The sequence below is a fragment of the Theropithecus gelada genome, chromosome 2, assembly GCF_003255815.1.
Source record: "Theropithecus gelada isolate Dixy chromosome 2, Tgel_1.0, whole genome shotgun sequence".
NCBI lineage: Eukaryota > Metazoa > Chordata > Mammalia > Primates > Cercopithecidae > Theropithecus > Theropithecus gelada.
Window position 1 is genome coordinate 88,650,860 of NC_037669.1, and position 24,678 is coordinate 88,675,537.

At 46.5% G+C, this 24,678-nt stretch overlaps 1 protein-coding gene across 2 annotated transcripts in view; it reads right to left on the reverse strand.

Annotated features, from left to right (window-relative positions):
• RAD54L2 (RAD54 like 2) overlaps nt 1-17,416 on the reverse strand; it is a 168,188-nt gene extending 150,772 nt beyond the window's left edge. Inside the window, exon 1 of one of the 2 annotated variants that reach the window (XM_025375386.1) lies at nt 17,316-17,381. The gene's annotated coding sequence lies outside the window, so the exon portion shown is untranslated. Of the gene's footprint in view, nt 1-17,315 lie in introns of both variants that reach the window. The other variant, XM_025375387.1, reaches the window with a different exon arrangement.
• Between the last annotated feature and the right edge of the window lie 7,262 nt (nt 17,417-24,678).

Below are 24,678 nucleotides of genomic sequence, written 5' to 3' on the forward strand. Positions count from 1 at the left end.
AGAGTGGATCACCTGAGGTCAGAAGTTCGAGACCAGCCTGGTCAACATGGTGAAACCCCCTCCCTACTAAAAATACAAAAAATCATCCGGGTGTGGTGATGTATGCCTGTAATCCCAGCTACTAGGGAGGCTATTGCAGGAGAATTGCTTGAACGTGGGAGGCAGAGGTTGCAGTAAGCCAAGATCATGCCACTGCACTCCAGCCTGGGCAAGAGTGAGACTCCGTCTCAAAAATAAATAGGCTATTTGTTAATGCTGCTATTGTTACACAGTTGATTTCTATTAAGGAATGTATTGACTGTATACTTCACAAGGCATTCTTTGCTATTCCACTTATAGGATAGTAAAAGAAATACCAGTATGGTGCCTCATGCCTGTAATCTCAGCACTTTGGGAGGCAGAGGTGGGAGGATTGCTTGAGCCCAGGAGTTCAAGACCAGCCTGGGCAACATAGCAAGACCCCCATCTCTACAATAATTAAAGAATTAGTCGGGCATGGTGGTACATGTCTGTGGTCCCAGCTACTCTGGAGGCTAAGGTGGGGGGAGTCACTTGCACCTAGGCAGCTGAGGCTGCAGTGAACCATAATCATGCCACTGCACTCCAGCCTGAGCAACACAGCAAGCAAGACCCTGTCTCAAAAAAAAAAAAGAGAGAGAGAGAGAAGTGGACCTTCAAGGGAAAAAAGCTTGCCAAAATCACTTTGAAATGAAATTGATCTTTAAGATGCTGATATAGCACATAATTTTGATTAGAAAAAAATAGTCTTCCTCTAAACATCTAAGAAATTTTTCAAACATTTAATCTAAGAAAAAATTTAAAACATTTAAAACAGGAGCCAACTGACAGATAAGACCAGGTCACACGTCTCTGGTGGAGAAACTGGCTCTGAAAGCACAGATTAGGTCAATCAGTAAATTCTACTTTGCCCTAATCAGCTTATAAGCCAGACTTCATAAGATTCATAAACAAATTGGCCAGGGGCGGTGGCTCACACCTGTAATCCCAGCACTTCGGGAGGCTGAGGCAGGTAGATTGGTTGAGTTTATAAATTTTAGACCAGCCTGGGCAACACAGTAAAAACCCTCTCTCTACAAAATATACAAAAATTAGCTGGGCATGATGGCACACGCCTGTGGTTTCAGCTACTCCTGGGGCTGAAGTAGGAGGATCACTTGAGCCTTGGGAGGTGAAGGTTGCAATGAGCAGAGATTGCGCCACTGCACTCCAGCCTGGGCAACAGAGCGAGACCTTGTCTCAAAAAAATAAAATAGAATGTTCTTTTTTTTTTTTTTTTGAGATGGAGTTTCGTTCTTGTTACCCAGGCTGAAGTACAGTGGCACAATCTTGGCTCACTGCACCCTCCACCTTCTGGTTTCAAGCGATTCTCCTGCCTCAGCCTTCTGAGTAGCTGGGATTACAGGTGCCCACCACCACGCCTGCCTAATTTCTGCATATTCAGTAGAGACGGTGTTTCACCATGTTGGTCAGGCTGGTCTCAAACTCCTGATCTCATGATCTGCCCACCTCAGCCTCCCAAAGTGTTGGGATTACAGGCGTGAGCTGCCGTGCCCAGCCAGAATATTCTTATTAATTAAAGATAAACACTCAGTGTCAATGTCTAGGATCTAGCTTTAAAATATGCCAACAACAGCCTGGTGCAGTGGCTCACACCTGTAATCCCAGCACTTTGGGAGGCTGAGGCAGAAGGATAGCTTGAGCCCAAGAGTTTTGAGACCAGCCTGGGCAATGTGGTGAGACCCCATCTCTACAAAAATTTAAAAATTAGCTGGGCATGGTGGTGTGCACTTGTAGTCCCAACTACTCAGGAGGCTGAGGTTGGAGAATCCTTTGAGCTGCGAGGTCAAGGCTGCAGTAAGCCATGCCACTGCATGCCAGCCTGGGCAACAGAGTGAGACCCTGTCTCAAAAAAAAAAGTCAACAACAACAAAAATTAGGGAATATATTGAAAAAGATGGGGAAGGATTGAAAATTGTTGAAACAGGGTGACAGGTACATGAGGCTTCATGATGCTATACTCTCCACAGCTGTACATGTATGCCACGCATGTGCAACATCCCTCCCAGCAAGGATGATGGGAAAGGGGAAGTTAGTCAGAACAAGGGAGAATAAACATCAGGAAAAGAATCTTTGGTACAGGCAACTAGGAACTCACCTCAGAGATATTGCTCAGGAGGAATGTAGGACTAAGCCAGACAATAAAGGATTAAGAGATATATAGGCCAGGTGTGGTGGCTTATGCCTGTAATCCCAGCACTTTGGGAGGCAGAGGCGGGCAGATCACCTGAAGTCAGGAGTTCGAGAACAGCCTGACCAACATGCAGAAACCCCGTCTATGCTAAAAATACAAAATTAGCCAGGCATAGTGGCGCATGCCTGTAATCCCAGCTACTCTGGAGGCTGAGGCAGGAGAATCACTTGAACCCGGGAGGCAGAAGTTGCAGTGAGCCAAGATCACACCACTGCACTCTAGCCTGGGCAACAACAGTGAAACTCTGTCTCAAAAAAAGAGAGGGAGAGAGAGAGAGATAAAGCTTCTGGTTGGCACTGAGCGAGGTGGCCCACACCTGTAATCCCAGCACTCTGGGAAGCTAAGGCAGGAGGATCACTTGAGGACAGGAGTTTGAGACCAGCCTGGGCAACATAGGGATACCCTGTCTCTACAAAATAAAAAATAAAAAGTGAAATCTAGCCAGCCATGGTGACACCCGCCTAAGAGGATAGCATGGGCCAGGGAGGTTGAGGCCACAGGGAGCAGACTGCACCACTGCACTACAGCCCGGGTAAAAGAGCAAAACCCTGTCTCAAAAACAAAACAAAACAAAACAAAAAAGCAGTTGGTAAGGAAATGGCAGTAAAACTTAATGAGAGCATGATAAAAAATAAACCAAAGGAGGACAGGAAGGAGAAGGCTAGGCTATCATGAGAGGCACAGAGCTAAGCAGTTACTGTGGTCCTACTGTTATGTAGGAAAAACAAAAGGGGAGGGGATCAAGGCTAGGAAAAACTATAGGAGGACCTTAGAAAGGATGTAACAGGTAAATCAAGGTTACAGAAAAAACAGGAATAGATAAAATTCAATTCAAGGGGTTAGACTGAAAAAACAATGAAGACCATCTCTTCTGGGAGAATGAATATAGAGAAAGGTAACATTCTGAAACTAGAATGCAAAAGGGGCCATGTAATACCACAGTTAAGGGAGGAGGCTCTGACATTCAACCATTTGACTTTGATCTCAGCTTGTCACCGTCACTGAAGTTGACATAAGTAAAGTACTTGTGTCTGGGGGTAAATACAGACATATGCTGTTTCATTACTGTCAATGAAATGAATCTAACTGTAAAATAATTAGAGATTTATTCTGAGCCAAAAATGAATGACCATGGCCCAAGGCACGGTTTCAACAGGTCCTGAAAACATGTGCCAAAGGTGGTTGAGTTACAGCTTGGTTTTATACTTTTTTTTTGAGATGGGGAGTCTCATTCTGCCACCCAGGCTGGAATGCACTGGTGCAATTTCAGCTCATTGCAACCTCCGCCTCCCTCGGGTTCAAGCAATTCTCCCGCCTCAGCCTCCGAGTAGCTGGGATTACAGGTATGCAACACCATGCCTGGTTAATTTTTGTGTTTTTAGTGGAGACAGGGTTTCACCATATTGGCCATGCTGGTCTCCAACTCCTGACCTCAGGTGATCTGCTCGCTTTGGCCTCCCAAAGTGCTGGGATTACAGGTGTGAGCCACTGTGCCCGGCCAGTTTTATGTATTTGAGGGAAACATAAAACATCATCTCAGTATCTGTGAAGTATGTATCAGTTCTGTCCAGAAAGGTAGCACTACAGTGGGGGAGGGGAGAGGCTTTACAGATCACAGATTAAAAGATTTTCTGATTGGCAATTGGCTGAAAGAGTTATCATCTAAAAACCTGGAATCAATAGAAAGGAGTGTCTGGGACTGCCACAATGGCTCACACCTGAAATCCCAGCATTTTGGGAGGCTGATGCGGGCGGGTCACTTGAGGCCAGGAGTTTGAGACCAGCCTGGCCAACATGGCTAAACCCTTTCTCTACAAAAAATACAAGAATTAGCCAGGCATGGTGGCACACACCTTTCATCCCAGCTACTCAGAAGGCTGCAGCAAGAGAATCGCTTGAACCTAGGAGGCAGAGGCTATAGTGAGCAGAGGTCGTACCACTGCACTCTAGTCTGGTAGAGAGAGGGAGACCTTGTCTCAAAAAAAAAAGAGAAAAGAAAAGAAACGAAATGAGTGTCTAAGACAAGGGATGGTGGAGACCAAGGTTCTTATTATGTAGATGAAGTCTTACAGGTGGCACCCTTAGAAGCAATAGATGGCAAATGTTTCCTAGTCAGACCTTTAAAAGGTACTAGACTCTCAGGTAATCTCTCCAGGACTGGGAGAACCTGGAAAGGAAAAGATCTAGTTGTGTTCATAGAGACTCTTTACAGATGCAAATTTTCCACCACAAATAATGGCTTTGCAGATGTCAAAAATAGCGAAGAAATATATTTTGGGTAAAATATTTTGATTTCTTCATCTGACTTTTATTTACTTATTTTTTGAGATGGAGTTTCACTCTTATTGCCCAGGCTGGAGTGCAATAATGTGATCTTGGCTCACTGCAACCTCCGCCTCCCGGGTTCAAGCAATTCTCCTGCAACCTTGAACCTTGAGTAGCTGGGATTACACCTGTGCACCACCACACCCAGCTAATTTTTTTTTTTTTTTTTGAGAGAGAGAGTCTTGCTTTATCGCCCAGGCTGGAGTGCAGTGGCGTGACTGCGGCTCACTGCAACCTCGGCTTCCATGGATTAAGAGATTCTCCTGCCTTAGCTCCCAGAATAGCTGGGATTACAGGTGCGTACCACCAAGCCCGGCTAATTTTTGTATTTTTTTTTTTTTTTTTGAGATGGGAGTCTCGCTCTGTCGCCCAGGCTGCAGTGCGGTGGTGCAATCTCGGCTCACTGCAAGCTCCGCCTCCCGGGTTCACACCATTCTCCAGCCTCAGCCTCCCAAGTAGCTGGGACTACAGGTGCCCACGACCACGCCTGGCTAATTTTTTGTATTTTTTTTTAGTAGAGATGGGGTTTCACCGTGTTAGCCAGGATGGTCTCGATCTCCTGACCTCATGATCCACCCATCTCGGCCTCCCAAAGTGCTGGGATTACAGACGTGAGCCACCACGCCCGGCCTAATTTTTGTATTTTTAGTAGAGACGGAGTTTCACCATGTTGGTCAGGCTGCTCTCGATCTCATTTCACCATGTTGGTCTCTTGACCTCGTGATCTACCCACCTCGGCCTCCCAAAAGTGCTGGGATTACAGCCATCACGCCCAGCCTACAGAGATCTCTTTTATGAGAAGAAAAGCTGATCAATGCAGCGAATTTCACTGTTGTCTTATTTTCAGAAATTGCTACAGCTACTCCAATCTTCAGCAATCACCACCCTGATCAGTCAGCAGCCATCAATGTCTAGGCAAGATCCACAACCAGCAAAAGGATTCCAAGTCCTGAAGGCTCAGGTGATTGATTTTTTTTTTTTGAGACGGAGTCTTGCTCTGTCTCCCAGGCTGGAGTGTAGTGGCACAATCTCGGCTCACTGCAATCTCCACCTCCTGGGTTCACACCACTCTCCTGCCTCAGCCTCCCAAGTAGCTGGGACTACAGGCACCCGCCACCGTGCCTGGCTAATTTTTTGTATTTTTAGTAGAGATGAGGTTTCACCATGGTCTTGATCTCCTGATCTCGTGATCCGCCCGCCTCTGCCTCCCAAAGTACTGGGATTACAGGCATGAGTCACTGCGCCTGGCCGGCTCAGGTGATTGATAACATTTTTTGGCAATAAAGTATTTTAAAATGAAGGTATGTACATTGCTTTTTTTAGACATAATGCTATTAGGAACTTAATAGACTCTAGTATGGTGCAAACATAACTTTCTTTCCTCTAAGATGAGATCTTGTTCTGTCGCCCAGGCCAGAGTGCAGTGGTGCAATGATAGCATACTGCTGCCTCAAACTCCTGGGCTGGCAAGTGATTCTTCCACCTCAGCCTCCAGAGTATCTAGGACTAAACAGTTGTACACTGCAACACTCGGCTTTTTAAAAACTTTTTTGTAGAGGCAGGGTCTCGTTATGCTGCCCAGACTGGTCTTGAACTTCTGGCCTCAAGTGATTCTCCCATCTCCACCTCCCAAAATACTGGAATTATGGACATAAGCCACTATGCCAAGCCTGTACACATAACTTTTATATGTACTGGGAAACAAAAAAATGTGTGTGACAGGCTTTATTGCAATATTTGCTTTATTGTAATGGTCTAGAACTCAACCTGCAATATCTCCAAAGCATGCCTGTATACAGTATGTGAGCTGCTATTATTATTATTATTATTATTAAAATCAAAGACAGGCCGGGTGCGGTGACTCACACCTGTAATCCCAGCACTTTGGGAAGCCGAGACAGGTGGATCATGAGGTCAAGAAATTGAGACCATCCTGGCCAACATGGTGAAATCCTGTCTCTACTAAAAATACAAAAATTAGCTGGGTGTGGTAGTGGGCACCTGTAGTCCCAGCTACTCGGGAGGCTGAGACAGGAGACTCACTTGAACTTGGGAGGCGGAGGTTGCAGTGAGCCGAGATTGCACCACTGCCCTCCAGTCTGGCAATAGAGCGAGACTCCCTCTCAAAAAAAAAAAAAACGAAGTTAAAATTCATAATAGTCAAAAACTTCTCACAAATCAACAAAATAAATTAAATCAGCCAAAAAGTTGACAAAGGACAAGAAATGAATACACAGATGAAATAAACACATGAAAAGATGCTCATCCTCTTCAATAAAGAAATATAAATAAAAATTAGTTACCTAGGCTTCAAATTGGCAAAGATTCAAAATATTGATTCCCTGCCTGGCATGGTAGCTCACACCTGTAATCCCAACACTTGGGGAGGCCAAGTGGGGAGGATTGTTTGAGTCCAGAGGTTCAAAACCAGCCTGGGCAACACAGTGAGACTTCATCTCTACAAAAAATGGACATAGTACTGAGCGCCTGTAATCCCAGCTACTCAGGAGGCTAAGGTGGGAGGATCACTTGAGCCCAGGAGACAGGTTGCAGTGAGCCATGATCATTGTGCCACTGCACTCCAGCCTGGGCAAGAGTCAGACCCTGTCTTTAAAAAAAAAAAAAAAGGCCAGGCACGGTGGCTCGTGCCTGTAATCCCAGCATTTTGGGAGGCCGAGGCGGGCGGATCACGAGGTCAGGAGATCAAGACCATCCTGGCTAACACAGTGAAACCCCGTCTCTACTAAAAATACAAAAAATTAGCTGGGTGTGGTGGCGGGCGCCTGTAGTCCCACCTACTCGGGAGGCTGAGGCAGGAGAATGGCATGAACCTGGGAGGCAGAGCTAGAGCTTGCAGTGAACCGAGATCTCGCCACTGCACTCCAGCCTGGCAACAGAGCAAGACTCCATCTCAAAAAAAAAAAAGAAAGAAAAGGAAATGTATCCTACAGGCTGAGAGCAGGGGCTCATGCCTGTAATCCTTGCACTGTGGGAGGCCGAGGTAGGTAGATCACTTGAAGTCAGGAGTTCGAGACCAGCCAGGCCAACATGGTGAAACCCCACCTCTACTAAAAATACAAAAATTAGCCAGGCGTGTGGTACACGTCTGTAATCCCGGCTACTTGGGAGGCTGAGGCACGAGAATCACTTGAACCCAGGAGGCGGAGGTTGCAGTGAGCCGAGATCACGCCACTGCACTACAGCCTGGATGATAAAGTGAGACTCCACCTAAAAAAAAAAAAAAAATTAAATTAAATTAGGCCGGGCATGATGGCTCATGCCTGTAATCTCAGCAGTTTGGGAGGCCAACACAGGCAGATCACTTGAGCCCAGGAGTTCAAGACCAACCTGGGAAACATAGCAAAATCCCATCTCTACAAAAAATACAAAAATTAGCTGGGCATGGTGGCATGCACCTGTGTCCCCAGCTTCTCAGGAGGCTGAGGCAGGAAGACTGCTTGAGCCTGGGAGATCAAGGCTACAAAGAGCTATAATCACACCACTGCATTCCAGCCTGGCTGACAGACTGAGACCTTGTCTCAACAACAAAAAAGATTAAATGAAAAAAAAAAGTCACAGAAAGGTAGATAGACTGTGACCCCATTTCTGTACAAAGGAATTACCTTCTCTTACACATGTACACACATCTGTTAGTATGACTATCACTCAGGCTGGAGTATAGTGGCACCATCTCAGCTCACTGAAACCTCCACCTCCTGGGTTCAAAGGATTCTCGTGCCTCAGATTCCCAAGTAGCTGGGATTACAGGCATGTACCACCACACTGGCTAATTTTTATATTTTTAGTAGGGACAGGGTTTCACCATGTTGGCCTAGCAGTTCTTGAATTCCTGGCCTAAAGTGATCTGCCTACCGCAGCCCCCCAAACCAAAATGCTGGGATTACAGGTGTAAGCCACCGTGCCTGGACTTTATTTATTTATTTATTTTTAGAGACAGGATCTCACTCTGTTGCCCTGGGCCAGAGTGCAGTGGCACAATAGCAGCTCACTGCATCTTCTACCTCCCACGGTCAGGCAATTCTCCCACCCCGGCCTCCTGAGCAGCTGGGAACACAGGGGCGCACCACCACACTGAGCTAATTTTTGTGTTTTTGTAGAAATAGAGCCTCCCTATGTTGCCCAGGCAGGTCTCGAAATCCTGGACTTAAGCAATACACCCGTCTCAGCCTCCCAAAGTGTTGGGATTACAGGCATAAACCACTGCACCCAGCAGGCCTAAATTCAAGGTAGTTAACAATGAAATATCAAATTATGGTTTCTTTTCTCTATTTAAAAATGCCTGAATTTTACTGTACTCACACATTGTTTATGTGACCAGAGAAAAAAGGTCAAGGACTTTCTAAAAGCAAGAGACTGGATGACGAAAGTACGGTGAGAGAAAGAATGGGGAAAATATTTGCGAGCACAAGCCCTAAAATGAGGTCACTGGTCCAGAGCCTGGGGAAAAGGCACCTTTGGGAAACATGCAAACAGCTGCTGTAGGAAATGGGATCCTTAGGAGGCAGCACAGGAGCACCCTGAGGGGCAGAGAGAGCTCAGCTCAAGTGAGGCAGTAGGAACTGCTAGCAACCAAGATAGCACATGTTCCTGACTGTCCAGAAACACTAGGAATGGGCAGCCTAGGGGCAGTGAAAAGCAGCCAGGCAAGAGAATTCAGAGATAGCAACTAGCATAGCCAGCAGAGCACAAAGGGAGGCAAAGGGTTCTAATACCTGGGGAAGGAACACTGGAACTGTGGACCATGACCAACCAGAGCTAAGCTAGTAGAGGAGGTAGGTGAAACATAGAGAAAGAAAAATGAAGAGATAGGGTGTGGGGGACAGTGGTACTGGAAGGCACAATGACAGCAGAGCTCAAGCCAGAATACATCCATTTTTCTTCCCTCTTTTTGACTCGCTCTATCACCCAGGCTGGAGTGCAGTGGCGTGATCTTAGTTCACTGTAACCTCCACCTCCCGGGTTCAAGTGATTCTCCTGACTCAGCAATACCAAGTACCTAGGATTACAGGTGTCCACCACCACGTCTCGCTAATTTTTGTATTTTCAGTAGAGACGGGGTTTCACCATGTTGGCCAGGCTGGTCTCGAACTCCTCACCTCAGGTGATTCCCCTGCCTCGGCCTCCCAAAGTGCTGGGATTACAGGTATAAGCCACTGCACCCAGCCTTTTTCTTCCAATTTCTATACAATATACATTAGTAGAAAGGCTCCTACTTGTTTCATGGGCCTCAATTGCAGAACTATCTCCACCTGGTTCTGGATTTTTCTCCTGACCACTAAGCAATCTGTGAAGACAGTAGAGCTCCCTCTAGTTTCCTCCAGCAGCCAGCTGTTCCAGAGTTACTGGGCTGCTAGGCCGGGAGCGATGATCCACGCCTGTAACCCCAGCACTTTGGGAGTCCAAGGCAGGTGGATCACCTGAAGTCCAGGAATTTGAGTCCAGCCTGGCCAAATGGCAAAACCTATCTCTACTAAAAATACAAAAATTAGCTGGGCGTGGTGGTGGGTGCCTGTAATCCCAGCTACTTGGGAGGCTGAGGCAGAGAGAATAGCTTGAACTCAGGAGGTGGAGGTTGCAGTGAGCTGAGATCGCGCCATTGCACTCCAGCCTGCGCAACAGAGCGAGATTCCGTCTCAAAACACAAATACAAAAAACTTAGCCGGGCGTGGCGGCCCGTGCCTGTAATCCCAGCTACTTGGGAGGCTGAGGCAGAATCACTTGAACCCCGGAAGCAGAGGCTGCAGCGAATGGAGGCAGCGCCACTGCACTCTAGCCTGGGCAACAGCGCAGGACTCCATCTCAAAAAAAAAAAAAAAAAAAAAAAAAAAGCAGAGTTACTGGGCCGCTAGAGCAGAGATTCTACTCACTGTGTAGCACTATCTTCTTTGTGAGTATCCCCTATTGGCCAGCAGCCTGAAATAAGGGGTGACTGCCGTGCCAAACTGAAGCCCTAACAATATCCTATAAGGATATAAAAAGAGATCTAAACTTAGAATCAGAAAACAGGCAGCAATTCCCAGCTTTTCTTATTATCAGCTCTGTGTACTGGAAAGCAAGCCACTTCACCTTTTCGGGTTTGCTTCCTCATCTGCATAATGGGGATACTTGCCTCACAGGGTTGTTGGGAGGATGAAGTAAATATATATATGAAAATGCTGGCCGGGCATGGTGGCTCACGCCTGTAATCCCAGTACTTTGGGAGGCCAAGACAGGCGGATCACGAGGTCAGGAGATAGAGACCATCCTGGCTAACACGGTGAAACCCCGTCTCTACTAAAAAAACACAAAAAACTAGCCGGACAAGGTGGCGGGCGCCTGTAGTCCCAGCTACTCGGGGGGCTGAGGCAGGAGGATGGTGTGAACCCAGGAGGCGGAGCATGCAGTGAGCTGAGATCACGCCACTGCACTCCAGCCTGGGCGACAGAGCAAGACTCCGTCTCAAAAAAAAAAAAAAAAAAAAAGGAAGTGGCTGGGCACAGTGGTTCACACCAGTGATCCACACCAGTGATCCCAACATTTTGGGAGGCCAAAGTGGGCAGATCACCTGAAGTCAGGAGTTCGAGACCAGCCTGCCCAACATGGCGAAACCCCATCTCTACTAAAAATACAAAAAATTAACCGGGCGAGGTGGCGGGAACCTGTAATCTCAGTTACTCGGGAGGCTGACGCAGAAGAATCACTTGAACGCAGGAGGCAGAGGTTGTGGTGAGCTGGGATCGCGCCACTGCACTCCAGCCTGGACGAGCAAAACTCTATCTCAAAAAAAAAAAAAGAAGTATTTTATAGGCTGGGCACGTCTGTAATCCCAGCACTTTGCAAGGCCAAGGTGGGTGAATCGCTTAAGCTCAGGAGTTCGAGACTAGCCTGGGAAATATGGCAAAAACCTCTCTCTGCAAAAAATACAAAAATTAGCTGGGCACAGTGTCACATGCCATTAGTCCTAGCTACTCAAGAGGCTGAGGAGGGAGGATGACTTGAACAAAGGAGGTGGAGGCTGCAGTGAGCTGAGATCATGCCACTGCACTCCAGTCTGGGTGACAGAGCCAGATCCTGTCTCAAATGTTAAAAAAAAAAAAAAAAAAAAAGTGTTTTATAAACAGAATACGTATGCAAAGTATACTTATCACAGTAAAGCAAACATTTTTCATTTCTGCCTACTACTGATGGTACTACAAAACCATAAGCACATGTTAGTACCTCCAATGTGCCTCCACTGGCTGAAATTTTCTGTGTTTGTATCACTTTCAACCTATATGATAACATCTTCCTTCTTTTTTTTGTTTTTGAGGCAGGGTCTTACTCTGTCGCCCAGGCTGGAGGATAGTGGCACAATTATAGCTCACTCCAGCCTCTGTCTCTGGAGTTCAGGCAATCCTCCCACCTCAGCCTCCTAACTGGGACACTGGTAGCTCAGATGTGGCCCATAACTTCTAGGCGTGTGTCACCTTGCCCAGCTAATTTTTATTTAATTTTTATGTAGAGATGAGGTCTCACTATGTTGCCCAGGCTAGTCTTAAACTCCTGGGGTCAAGCAACCCTCCCATGTCAGCCTCTCAAAGTGCTGGGACACTGCACCTGGCCAACCAACAACTTCCTTTTTTTTTTTTTTTTTTTTTTTTTTTTAAAGACAAAGTCAAGTCTCACTCTGTTGCCCAGGCTGGAGTGCAGTGGTGAGATCTTGGCTCACTGCAACCTTTGCCTCCCAGGTTCAAGCAATTCTCGTGCTTCAGCATTCCAAGTAGCTGAGACTACAAGGCGTGCGCCACCACATCCAGCTAATTTTTATATTTTTAGTAGAGACGGGGTTTCGCCATGTTAGCCAAGCTGGTCTCAAACTCCTGACCTCAGGTGATCTGCCTGCCTCGGCCTCACAAAGTGCTGGGATTATAGGCGTGAGCCACCGCCCCCAGCCTCAACAACTTCCTCCTAACATCTCGACACTGCTCACAAAATGTCATCAATTTTTAACAGCTACTGCCAAATTTAAAGTGCCTCAGTGTTTTTGTTTTTGTTTTTATTTGCGACGGCGTTTCGCTCTTGTTGCCTAGGTTGGAGTACAATGGCGCGATCTCAGCTCACCACAACCTCCGCCTCCCAGGTTCAAGCGGTTCTCCTACCTCAGCCTCCTAAGTAGCTGAGATTACAGGCATGTGCCAGCACACCCAGCTAATTTTGTACTTTTAGTAGAGATAGGGTTTCTCCATGTTGATCAGGCTGGTCTTGAACTCCCAACATCAGGTGATCTGACCGCCTCAGCCTCCCAAAGTACTGGGATTACAGGCGTGAGCCACAGTGCCTGGCCCTCAGTTTTCCTTTTTATCTGGTATCAACTTTTATCTTTAACCTAACTACAGTTACTTTACATGCTTTTATTTTCTGCAGTCTGCTATTTTATCACTTGCATGAAAGAATAATTGCATTTGGCTGGGCGTGGTGGCTCACGCCTGTAATCCTAGCACTTTGGGAGGCCAAGGTGGGGGGTGGGGGCGGGGATCACCTGAGGTCAGGAGTTCAAGATCAGCCTGGCCAACATGGCAAAACCCTGTCTCTACTAAAAATACAAAAATTAGCCAGGCGTGGTGGCACATGCTTGTAATCCCAGCTACTTGGGAAGCTGAGGCAGGAGAATCACTTGAACCCAGAAGGCAGAGGCTGCAGTGAGCTGAGATCATGGCATTGCATTCCAGTTGGGCTACAGAGAGAGACTCTGTCTCTAAAAAAAAAAAAGAATTGATGTAGGCTTTGATAAGCTTCCTAACACCCAGCCTTCAATAGGGATTTCTATGCAGTCTAATCACCCATAAAAACTAATTTGATTGGGAGGCCAATGCAGAGAGATCATTTGAGCCCAAGAGTTTGAGACCAGGCTGGGCAACATAGTGGGACCCCCACCTCTACAAAAAATATAAAAATTAGCCAGGCAAGGTCATGCATGCCTGTACTCCCAGCTACTCAAGAAGCTGAGGTGAAAGGATTGCTTGAGGCTGAGAGGTCAAGGCTACAGTGAGCTATGATCATGCCACTATACTTACTCTAGCGTGGTGACAAAGAGAGACTCTGCCAAAAAAAAAAAAATTAAAAATTAAAAAAAATCTTAAACTAATTCAAAGTAATTTAGATAGTATACTCAAGTTATTTTACCACTAAGATCCAGGAGGGTGGCTAGGCGCGGTGGCTCACGCCTATAATACCAGCACTTTGAGAGGCAGAAGCAGGCAGATCACAAGGTCAAGAGTTCGAGACCAGCCTGACCAGCATGGTGTAACCGTCTCTACTAAAAATACAAAAACTAGTCAGGCATGGTGGCACGCACCTGTAATCCCAGCTGCTCAGGAGGCTGAGGCAGGAGAATCACTTGAACCCGGGAAGCAGAGGTTGCAGTAAGCTGAGATAGCACCACCACACTCCAGCCTGGGTGACAGAGCAAGACTCTGTCTCAAAAACAAAACAACAACAAAAAAGATCCAGGAGGGTAAATAAATTGGCACAATTCTGTAATTTCTAGGTAAATAACTCAGAACATACAGCTCCAGACACTTCAGAATTAGTACAATATTAGACTGAGCAGAAAACGGATACAGATAATTTTACAGTCACTGAATTCTAACCCCTGAATAAAGTTTGTTCAAATAATTGTATTTCCTGAATATGGTGACAGTGAGCTCAGATAGGTCTCCAAAAGGCCAACCAGGCAGCAAAAGTCACAATATCCTAGTGTTAAATCCATTACCCATTCCCAGGCCAGGCGCAGTGGCTCATGCCTATAATCCCAGCACTTTGGGACGCCAAGATGAGCGGATCACTTGAGGTCAGGAGTTCAAGACCAGCCTGGCCAACATGGAGAAACTCCATCTCTACTAAAAACACAAAAATTAGCCAGGTATGGTGGCGTACCTATAGTCCCAGCTACTTGGGAGGATGAGGCAGGACAATAGCTTCAACCCAGGAGGTGGAGGTTGCAGTGAGCCTAGATTGCGCCACTGCACTCCAGCCTGGGCGACAGAGCAAGACTCCATCTCCAATCAATCAATCAATCAATCAGGTCATTCCCCATTCCCAGCAGGTGGTGGCTCACCAGTAGTTAGTTGTCTAGATACCCTGTGGCCCAAACTAGTCACTTCTTTACATATGAGGACAAAGCACTCAGAGCAATAAATGGCCTGCAGAAGATCAAACAATACCAATGAAGAACTGTCACATTTTCTCCCAAAGGAAATGTTTGCAAAACCCAAAAAAAAAAGCAAGTAATAGCCCTCCAGCCTCAAAATTATGAACATATGAATAAGCAACACATTCTCATAACAAAGTGTTGCCTTTAGCAACCTGGAAATACAAAAGCGGAGATACTGCTTCAGCCAGGATCAGATGCAGCCACGAAGTCAGAACTCTCATCACATCACTAGCTCCACGGTGAATTATTTCCTGTTATTTCATAAGCAAAGGTTATTCATTTGTTCACTCAACAAACATTTGCCAAGTAGCTACCTTGTGCCAGAAATGGTCAGGTGCTGGGATATAAACAAGGCAAGCTCCTGCCTTCAATTAGGTAATAAACTAGGTATGGGAAACACACAAAAAAATACCAAAACATGGTAAAAAGGAATTTGAGGAAACAAAATAAAAATAAATATAATTTTTAAAAAAATACCAAACCTTAGCAGGACAGAATGATTATAAAAGCTTGCACAGACTGCAATGTCATACAGAGGAGAGGCATTCTGCTGAACCTGGAAGGAATCAAGGAAGGCTTTTATTAAGAGAAGGTGGTGCCTGAACTCCTGGCTCAAGCCTTAGAGTCAGCCAAGCTGTAGAATGGAGAGCAAAATATCACAGAAGGAATAGCCTGAGAATGCTGGGACCTTCAAGGAGTTCACTATAACTGAGCCTCACATGCCAGAGTAATTGTGGCAGGAGAGAAAGGAAGATAAAGAAGTGGCCAGGTGATAAAGGTCCTTATGAGATGCTGAAGCAGACACAGGCCAGGGTCTAGATGTTCAAGACCAGAGGTATATTATTTACTCTTATCTGGAATTAAAGACCACCAGAATGGAGGGGGCATTTGACTACACCAAGACTGCAAGAAATTAAGAGACCAGTTATTTCTTTTTTTTTTTTTTTTTTTTTGAGACAGAGTCTCGCTCTGTCGCCCAGGCTGGAGTGCAGTGGCGCGATCTGGGCTCACTGCAAGCTCCGCCTCCCGGGTTCATGCCATTCTCCTGCCTCAGCCTCCCGAGTAGCTGGGACTACAGGCGCCCGCCACCTTGCCCGGCTAGTTTTTTGTATTCTTTTTAGTAGAGACGGGGTTTCGCCGTGTTAGCCAGGATGGTCTCGATCTCCTGACCTCATGATCCGCCCGTCTCGGCCTCCCAAAGTGCTAGGATTACAGGCTTGAGCCACCGCGCCCGGCCCGGTTATTTCAAATCACTTCTGGCCTCTACTTATTTTTCTCTTAAATATTAGTGGGACTTTTTTTTTTCCTCTCTTATTGGGAAAAAATAAAACTGAAAATTCTATAACTAAGTCTGTGAGCCGTCTGTTCATCAAAAACATGCCTGAACAGAGTGCTAGATTCTACCAAAGTAGCCCCAATTAAAGAAGATGACAAATCTCTCCTGCATCTGGAGAATTCCTGGCAAAAACACCAAAGCCAGGTCTCTGGTGCCAGCAGAAGAAAGCTAGAAAAATGTCCTGATCGGGGCGATACAGAACACAATGCTGCCTGGTATACTGTAGTGTTCTATCAATGGGAATGCCCACGGTTCCCAAAGAACATGCCAAACGGTTACCTCCTGGTTTCTCCATACGAACTGTCAGGAAAAAAACCTTCTACTGCCAGGAATGACCTTGGACTTTATAGTGTGGACTCCTGCCTACCAGCACTGAATAAAGACAATCTCAAAATTCCCTCACCTGTCCGGAGTGCCAACAGGTACAGACAGCTGCCTTCCTCATCAGACAAGGAAACTGGGCACTTGAACCCTGCACAGCACCACAGTACCCAGCCACATTCCTACTATTAATACTACTGAGATTAGAGGTCCTATATAATAATACACATTAACTACTACTGACAGCCAGCACTGACCACCCCCAAAGCTTGAGGCCCTCATCTCCAGTCCTCAATGCAATCTGCAAAGAAGGCTATATTAGGCCTATGTTACAGATGGAAAAACAAAACAAAACCAAAGCTCAGAGAGGTTAACAGTTTATCCAGGGTTAAAAATTGAGCAATAAAAAGTGCGAAGACTCCAAAAACCAAGCTCTTCCCATTGTACCAGACATTTCTTCTCTCAGGCTTTTTCTAAACAAATAGAAACACTCTAAGCCTTATTTCCAAGAGTTTCTGAAGTTGATCCATTTAACTAAGAGGTGGCCAAAAACATTTATTTAAGCAATCACCTTGCCTTCAAGGCAACAAATAAACAAGTTTTTATTTTCTTTGATCAAGTGAATAGTCCAGATAGAAAATGAGATATTTTGAAGAATTCACTTATTATCTAAATACCTTGATTTTATATTTCTTCATTTATTTTTGCCCAAGATACATACACAGAGAGATAGAGAAGACAGCAAAAGGCAGAATTTCATTTTACTAGATCAGAATGAAGAGTAACAAAGCAAAAACATTCAGATTTACATTATATTTTATGCAGTAAAAATGAAGAGACAAGTGACTTTCAAACAGACTGAGCCTTACCTCAATCTTACTCCTCCTGTTCCAAGGGACAGCACTCCAGGTGATCAGCAGACACTCCCAGCCTACATACAGTGAACCAGACACAGGGGATAAGCAACGCCTTCATGCTCCCAAAACCACAGTGGGAAGGAGTGTGATGGCTTCCTAGGGAATCTGAACACATATAGTATTTGTAAATCACTGCTCATTGAGACATACACCAAAACAAAATGTTTTACCTGTGGTTTGTCTACAGGAGTACTTAAAATTAACAGGTATATAAAATCATGCAAAAATAATCCCATATCAACATGAACTCACAGTGATAGCTAAACTTTTTCCATGAAGATGTTAAGATAATTAACTGTCACCAGTCAAAATTAATACATTATAAAAACTTTATTCAATGGCTTTACTGATTACAAGCTTTATATACCTGAATCACTTCTTTCTTCAAAGACCTATAACCACATCTAAACCAGGAACTACCACTAATAAAATGTTAAAAATACCATCAGCATTTTGGAGGTGCCCAAAGCAGTACCTGGCATAATGCAGTAAATGTTGGTTTATGAAACAATGAATGGAGAGAGAGAAAGAATACCACTTTTTTTGTGTGTGTGAGTCGGAGTCTCGCTGTGTCGCCCAGGCTAGAGTGTAGTGGCACAATCTGGGCTCATTGTTACCTCTGCCTCCCAGGTTCAAGTGATTCTTGTGCCTCAGCCTCCAGAGTAGCTGGGATTACAGGCACATGCCACCACACCCAGCTAATTTCTGTATTTTTAGTAGAGACAGGATTCTGCCATGCAGGCTCGAACTCCTGACCTCATGCGATCCACCTGTCTCGGACTCCCAAAGTGGTGGGATTACAGGCGTTAGCCACCACACCCAGCCAAGAGAGAAAGAATACCATTGAAGAAAAATAATTATTTAAAGCTTAAGAAAAAAGATAATGTTTACAATAATGAGAACTCTCAGTACAACAAAAACAGAATTACCTAACATTGCACTTGAAAGTTTATACTAGACTCCAGTTAGGCTATACTTCCTACCACTCTAAACTCAGAAGGTACAATGATTCTGATACTGTTTCTGTACATGTTGGGTTCCCTTTATACCTCACCTACAGCCAACACACCAACTTTTGCCTGAATAATACATACAGAGCTCTGGCCCACAGCTGCAGGCCTCAGAGTTGGAGTTTGCGTATTGTCTTTCAATGATACAGATTGTCACAGGGAAACAGTGTACAGGCCAAATTCACTGAAGATGGATAATACTTCTAGTGAAGACAATGTCCTGTGAGAGTAAACAAGGATGCTGAAATGAGAGTCACTAAGATTTAACAGATTCAACAAACTCACTTCATGGCAGTAAGAGAAGATGAAATTTCATGGATTTAAGCATGGAAAGACCATTTAACAACATAAATGTTAAGGTTTTCCTATCCTTCTTTAGTGTTGCACACATTAAACAATGGCACACAAATTAGATTTATAAGAATTGGACTAAAAACGCCTGGAACTTACATGTATGATGAAGTCTAAGTTTGTCTATCATTTCAAACAATAGCCACAGTGCTGAAAAGAAAGTATGAGTCACAATTCAAAAACAACGGAGGAAAGAAAAAAATGAACAAAGAAAAGCTGTGGATCCAAATACCACAAAGAAATTCCTTACTTAAAATGTTGTCAAATGACAACCACCACTCTGACTTGGAGTAAGAAAGAAAGGTCCACACTGTCCTCTACATGGGAACAAACTCATCCAGCCCCACATAACCCTTCCAGTTGCATACACCTCAATGTTCAGCCACCAATATAGTCAGCCACAATCCCTAGCAAGCAACAGGAATCCTAACAGATAATGAGTCACCCACTCCCACGCAGTAAGAGGTCATTCTCCATCAGGAAGCCCACTCTGCAAAGTTTCCTTGTTCATCTCCCAGGCTGCCACCACCATGACCCAAATAAAGCTGATTCTCCAATCTCAGTAGCCTATCAACCCTCGTCTACACTCCCCAAACCACAACTCCCACCAGCCTCACCCTAACGACAAGACAGCTAGCACTACTCACCGTGTGTCACTACTCACTCTTCTGATAAGTTCCTTGCCTGAGAACCACTCCTCGTCAGGGTGCATCAAGGCCCCGGAGGATCCAGTTCTCTGCTTAACTCTCCTGTGCCCAGCTGAGCTCCTGCCTTTCCAGGAACTAATCACCAGTTACCTCAGACAAGCTAAACTCTCAATGCCTCTTCTGCCCCAGCCCGACCGCAGTCTGCCAAATTCCCAGACCTCAGGAGAGGGTGGCCGGGAAACGCATCCAGATGCGCCTTAGGGATTAGACACACAGAGGCCCCTAAAATTCCAAATACTTCCCCTACCCCACACCGCGCTCTGGTCATCCTCCGGGGCGCCAGCATCCAGCGCCAAAAGCGCAGGGCGACCACAGTTAGGTCTCCGTGTCCCTATGACTCCCTTCCCCGGCTACGAAATCCTCAAATATCAAGCCTCTGAGGCCCCGGGTCGAGGCCCAAGACCCCCGCCAAGCCTCCGGTCACTGGAGTTTCCCGGGTGGGACCCCGTGTCCCGAAGGCCCGGGGTGCTGGGTCCATCTAGCTGCCCCGAGCCACTGCATGCCAGGGGCCCAGGCCGCGTCTCCAGTCGGTCCCCATTGTTGCGGGACCCGGCGGCCCCGACCGGGAGCGAGGAACCGGCACCGGCTCTCACCTCCTGCGCCGCGGCTCCGGGCCGCGCCGGACAGCGCAGGGCCGAGGGACCTCACGTTCCGCTGCGCCCGCCTAGGCAAAGTCTGCGGCGGCGGAGGCGGAGGCGGCGGCTGAGGCGGGAAGCAGCCGGCCAGGCCCGGGCGCAGCGGGCTGGCTCTGGCCGAGCGTCGGTCTCCACCGGCGGCGGCGCTCGCCAGCCTCCGCTCGCGGTCCGCGCCAGAAAGCGTCCCCCTCCCGGCCCGCGCGCCCGACCGCACGGACGGGAACACGCGCCGCGGAGAGGAAAGTTCCGCTGAGAGCCGACTAAAGGCAGTTCCCGGCGCCGGGTGTACGGCGATTCCTGCCTGGATGGGACCGTTTCTGGAGTGAATGCCGTACGGAAATCCCAAGCCAGAAGCTGCCTGAGAATGGTTCTAGGGGTGGGTCCAACGGAATGGTTTTGCACTCGCCAGCCATTTAGCGCCTCAATTGAGCCGCAGTTTCTCCTCATTTCTCATTGGGAATAATCTAGGCGGCTTGTTAGAATTGAATGAAGTGATACGAATACCTCGCTCAGAGATAGGGAGCTCTACACTGGGGTTACGATCGTTACTGATCCTGCCAATGCTGCTGCTACTATTGCCGCCAACGTAGGTTGTGCTCAGCCCTCAAGGGCCCTTGAAATTATGCGCACCATGTAACTCTTCCTTTTTCACCCTCGGTCCCCACCTAGCATCCTGTTTCCTGTTAAGCTGTCTTCAGAATTCCCTGGAAGAGAAGCAGAAGCAAAACGGGGCTTTCTTGATTGTTGACACTCAAGTGGAGGTTAAGGATGCAGGTTCTCCTTCCTCAAGTTGGGAATTACTGCCATGTGGGCTCCAGTTACTGATGGGACTATAACAGCTCTCTCCGCTACAGCCTCAGGTTCTCTTCTCCTCTTCCCAAGACGTGAATGTTAACAAAATGATTTTTTTTTTTTTTTTTTGAGACGGAGTTTCGCTCTTGTCGCACAGGCTAGAGTGCAGTGGTGGGATCTTGGCTCACTGCAACCTCCGCCTCCCGAGTTCAAGCGATTCCCCTGCCTCAGACTCTCGAGTAGCTGGGATTACAGGCGCCCGCCACCAAGCCCGGCTAATTTTTTGTATTTTTAGTAGAGACGGGGTTTCGCCATGTTGAGCAGGCTGGTCTCGAACTCCTGACCTCAGGTGATCCGGCCCACCTCGGCCTCCCAAAGTGCTGGGCCACCAGGCGTGAGCCACCGCGTGCGGCCCACAAAATGGTGTTTCAAATTATGAAAGTGGATCTTTCTTTGAAGATTTTGTATTTTATTCATGAAATCAAGAGGATAACAATTCCTTTCTCGTCCCCACTTCCCTTTTCTTCTAGGCCTTCACACCTCTAAGACACCAGATGCAGTTATTTTTGGAGCTAACTATCAATGGGAATTAGGTCTGCAGAAGGTGTTCCAAAAAAAATCCTAGATTTCAGGTGTTCTCAAATTTCCCATTTTTACATATCCCCTTGGCTTCTGAGACACATATATGCCTGATTTTCCATGTATATTATTTTCTTGAGGTAATGAAAGGGTTCTGCCTGTCAAAAGGCACTTTGCTATCTGATATGGATCTGTGTCCCCACCCAAATCTCATGTTGAATTGTAATCCCCAATGTTGGAGGTGGGGTCTGGTGGGAAGTAATGGGATCATGGGGGTAGATCCTTCATGAATGGCTTAACACCGTGCCTTTGGTTCTCTTCTGGTGATGGTGAGTGAGTTCTCACAAGATGTGGTTGCTTAAAAGTGTATGGTGCCGACTAGGCCTAGTGGCTCACACCTGTAATCCCAGCACTTTGGGAGGCCGAGGCAAGTAGATTACCTGAAGTTAGGAGTTTGAGACCAGCCTGGCCAACATGGCAAAACCCTGTCTCTACTAAAAATACAAAAATTAGCCAGGCATAATGGTGCGTGCCTGTAATCCCAGCTACTCAGGAGGCTGAGGCAGGAGAATCACTTGAACCCAGGAGGTGGAGGTTGCAGTGAGTCAAGATTGTGCCACTGCACACCAGCCTGGGCAACAGTGAGATCGTCTTTAAAAAAGAAAAAAAAAAGTGTATGGCACCTCCCCCCACTTCTCTTTTCCTCCTACTCCAGCCTTGTGAGGTGCTCGCTCCCCCTTTGCCTTCCTCCATGAATGTAAGTTTTCTGAGTCCTCCCCTGAAGTCTAGCAGATGCCAGCATCATGCTTTCGGTACAGCCATGAGCCAATTAAACCTCTTCTTTATAAATTACCCAGTGCCAGGCATTTCTTTATAGCAGTGTGAGAATAGACTAATAGAGTGTCCCTTCTGGAAACAGCAGGCTCATGGGTTAGAAAACAGCACAGTCAAAGCCTCTGGAAGATCCTTTGCTCCCTCAGGTGAGAGGAACTTCATCCTAGGTTCTTCAGAGGCAAAGGATGCCTCAAAAGCTGGTTCCAGCCAAGTGCAGTGGCACATTTCTGTAGTCCCAGCTTCTCAGAAGGCTGAGGCAGGAGGCTCACTTGAGCTCAGGAATTCAAGTTCAGCTTGGGCAATATAGCAAGACACTGCCTCTTAAAAAAATAAATAAAAATTTTAAAAGGCTAGTTAACTTCTCTCAAGCAGCCTGAGGTCAGATCAGCATTCCAATCCCTCCCAGCTTCACGTCTTGCATTTTACCCATTTGGCCTCTTAGCTGGGACTCTCTGGGTGACACAGAGAGCAGATTTGGCCTCAAGAATTGCAACAGGTTCACATGAGAGCCCCAGAGACTACGAAAGAGAGAAGAAAGAAACCAGTCAGGTTGGTCAGATTAAAAAAAAACACTCCTATTGTTAATCCCCCCACCTCCATCCTCCGACCCCCAATTAAAAGACTTAAGGCACAACCACCAAAACACAGGCACTTACATTTCTCATATCACTAAAGTTGGAGCCACAAAGGCCAGAGATAACTCCCCTGGTGATGGAAGCCTCTTCCATTCCCTCCTCCCAGGATGCCATTGCCCTTCTGTAACATCTGTTTCCTCACCCTCCTAGAGCTTCCCTGACTACTTGGATGATGTCACACCCTCACAACAACCTCTGAGATTCATGGTACCCCAAAATTCACCTGTAGAAAGATGGGTTCTATTAGGGGGAAGTCCCAAGAGTGATTTATGCATATACCTGCTTATTGTTGGCTATACCTTTAAATGAGTTTAAAAGATCTGGGACTGCCCTTCTGGGATTAGGCAAAATTCTCCATGGACTTGTTGATTAATCAGAAACCAGAACAAGGCTGTCTTCATCACCATGAAAACACAAATGGAAAAACACCCTCTTCATTTTTCTTTTTTTTTTTTTTTGAGATGGAGTCTTGCTCTGTTACCCAGGCTGGAGTGCAGTATCACGATCTCAGCTCACTGCATCCTCCGCCTCCCAGGTTCAAGCCACCGTCTTCATTTTATCTGTTTCACCTCCTCCTTATTCCATGAGAGTTAGCTTAATCCTGCATCCACCAGCCACACTTAATGGCCCTCCCTCACTTCTGAATGCCAAAGCCATGATCATTCTGAACCAGATTCCAAGATGACAAAGAGTTGTATTGCTTTCTTCAACAGTTATCCCATTCTTGGGATTTTTTTTTTACCTTTCTGCTTGTATAACACTCATCACCCAGATTATAATGTCCTAGGGGATTTTTTAAAAATTGACCCCAGTTTCTAACGACAGCCTAGTATAATTGCTACACCATAAAATTCCCCATTCAGCAACTATTTACTGGGTACCAATATGTACCAGGCACTGGCCAGGCGCGGTGGCCCATGCCTGTAATCCCAGCACTTTGGGAGGCTGCAGTGGGTGCATCACGAGGTCAGGAGATCGAGGCCATCCTGGCTAACATGGTGAAACCCCATCTCTACTAAAAATACAAAAATTAGCTGGGTGTGGTGGCAGGCACCTGTAGTCCCACCTACTCGGGAGGCTGAGGCAGGAGAATGGTGTGAACCCGGAAGGCAGAGCTTGCAGTGAACTGAGATCATGCCACTGCACTCCAGCCTGGGCGACAGTGTGAGACTCCATCTCAAAAAAAAAAAAAAGCCGGGCGCGGTGGCTCAAGCCTGTAATCCCAGCACTTTGGGAGGCCGAGATGGGCGGATCACGAGGTCAGGAGATCGAGACCATCCTGGCTAACACGGTGAAACCCCGTCTCTACTAAAAAATACAAAAAACTAGCTGGGCGAGGTGGCGGGCGCCTGTAGTCCCAGCTACTCGGGAGGCTGAGGCAGGAGAATGGCGTAAACCCAGGAGGCGGAGCTTGCAGTGAGCTGAGATCCAGCCACTGCACTCCAGCCTGGGCGGCAGAGCCAGACTCTGTCTCAAAAAAAAAAAAAAAAAAAAAAATACGTACCAGGCACTGTACCCAATGCTGGGGAATAGTAATAAGACATGACAGGCATGACCATAAGCATTTTACAGTTATTAACTCATTTAATCCTCACATCAACATTCCACTTCAAAGGTGGAAAAATAAGCTGAGAAGTAAGAAGAGGGATGGGGTTTGAGTGCAGACCATCTAGGTCCAGAGCCCATGCTTATAACCATCCCCATCATGAATGAAGAAGTATGTTCAGAGTTGAGCCTGGAAGAGTGTGGTCTGTAAAGTGTGACTAATAGAA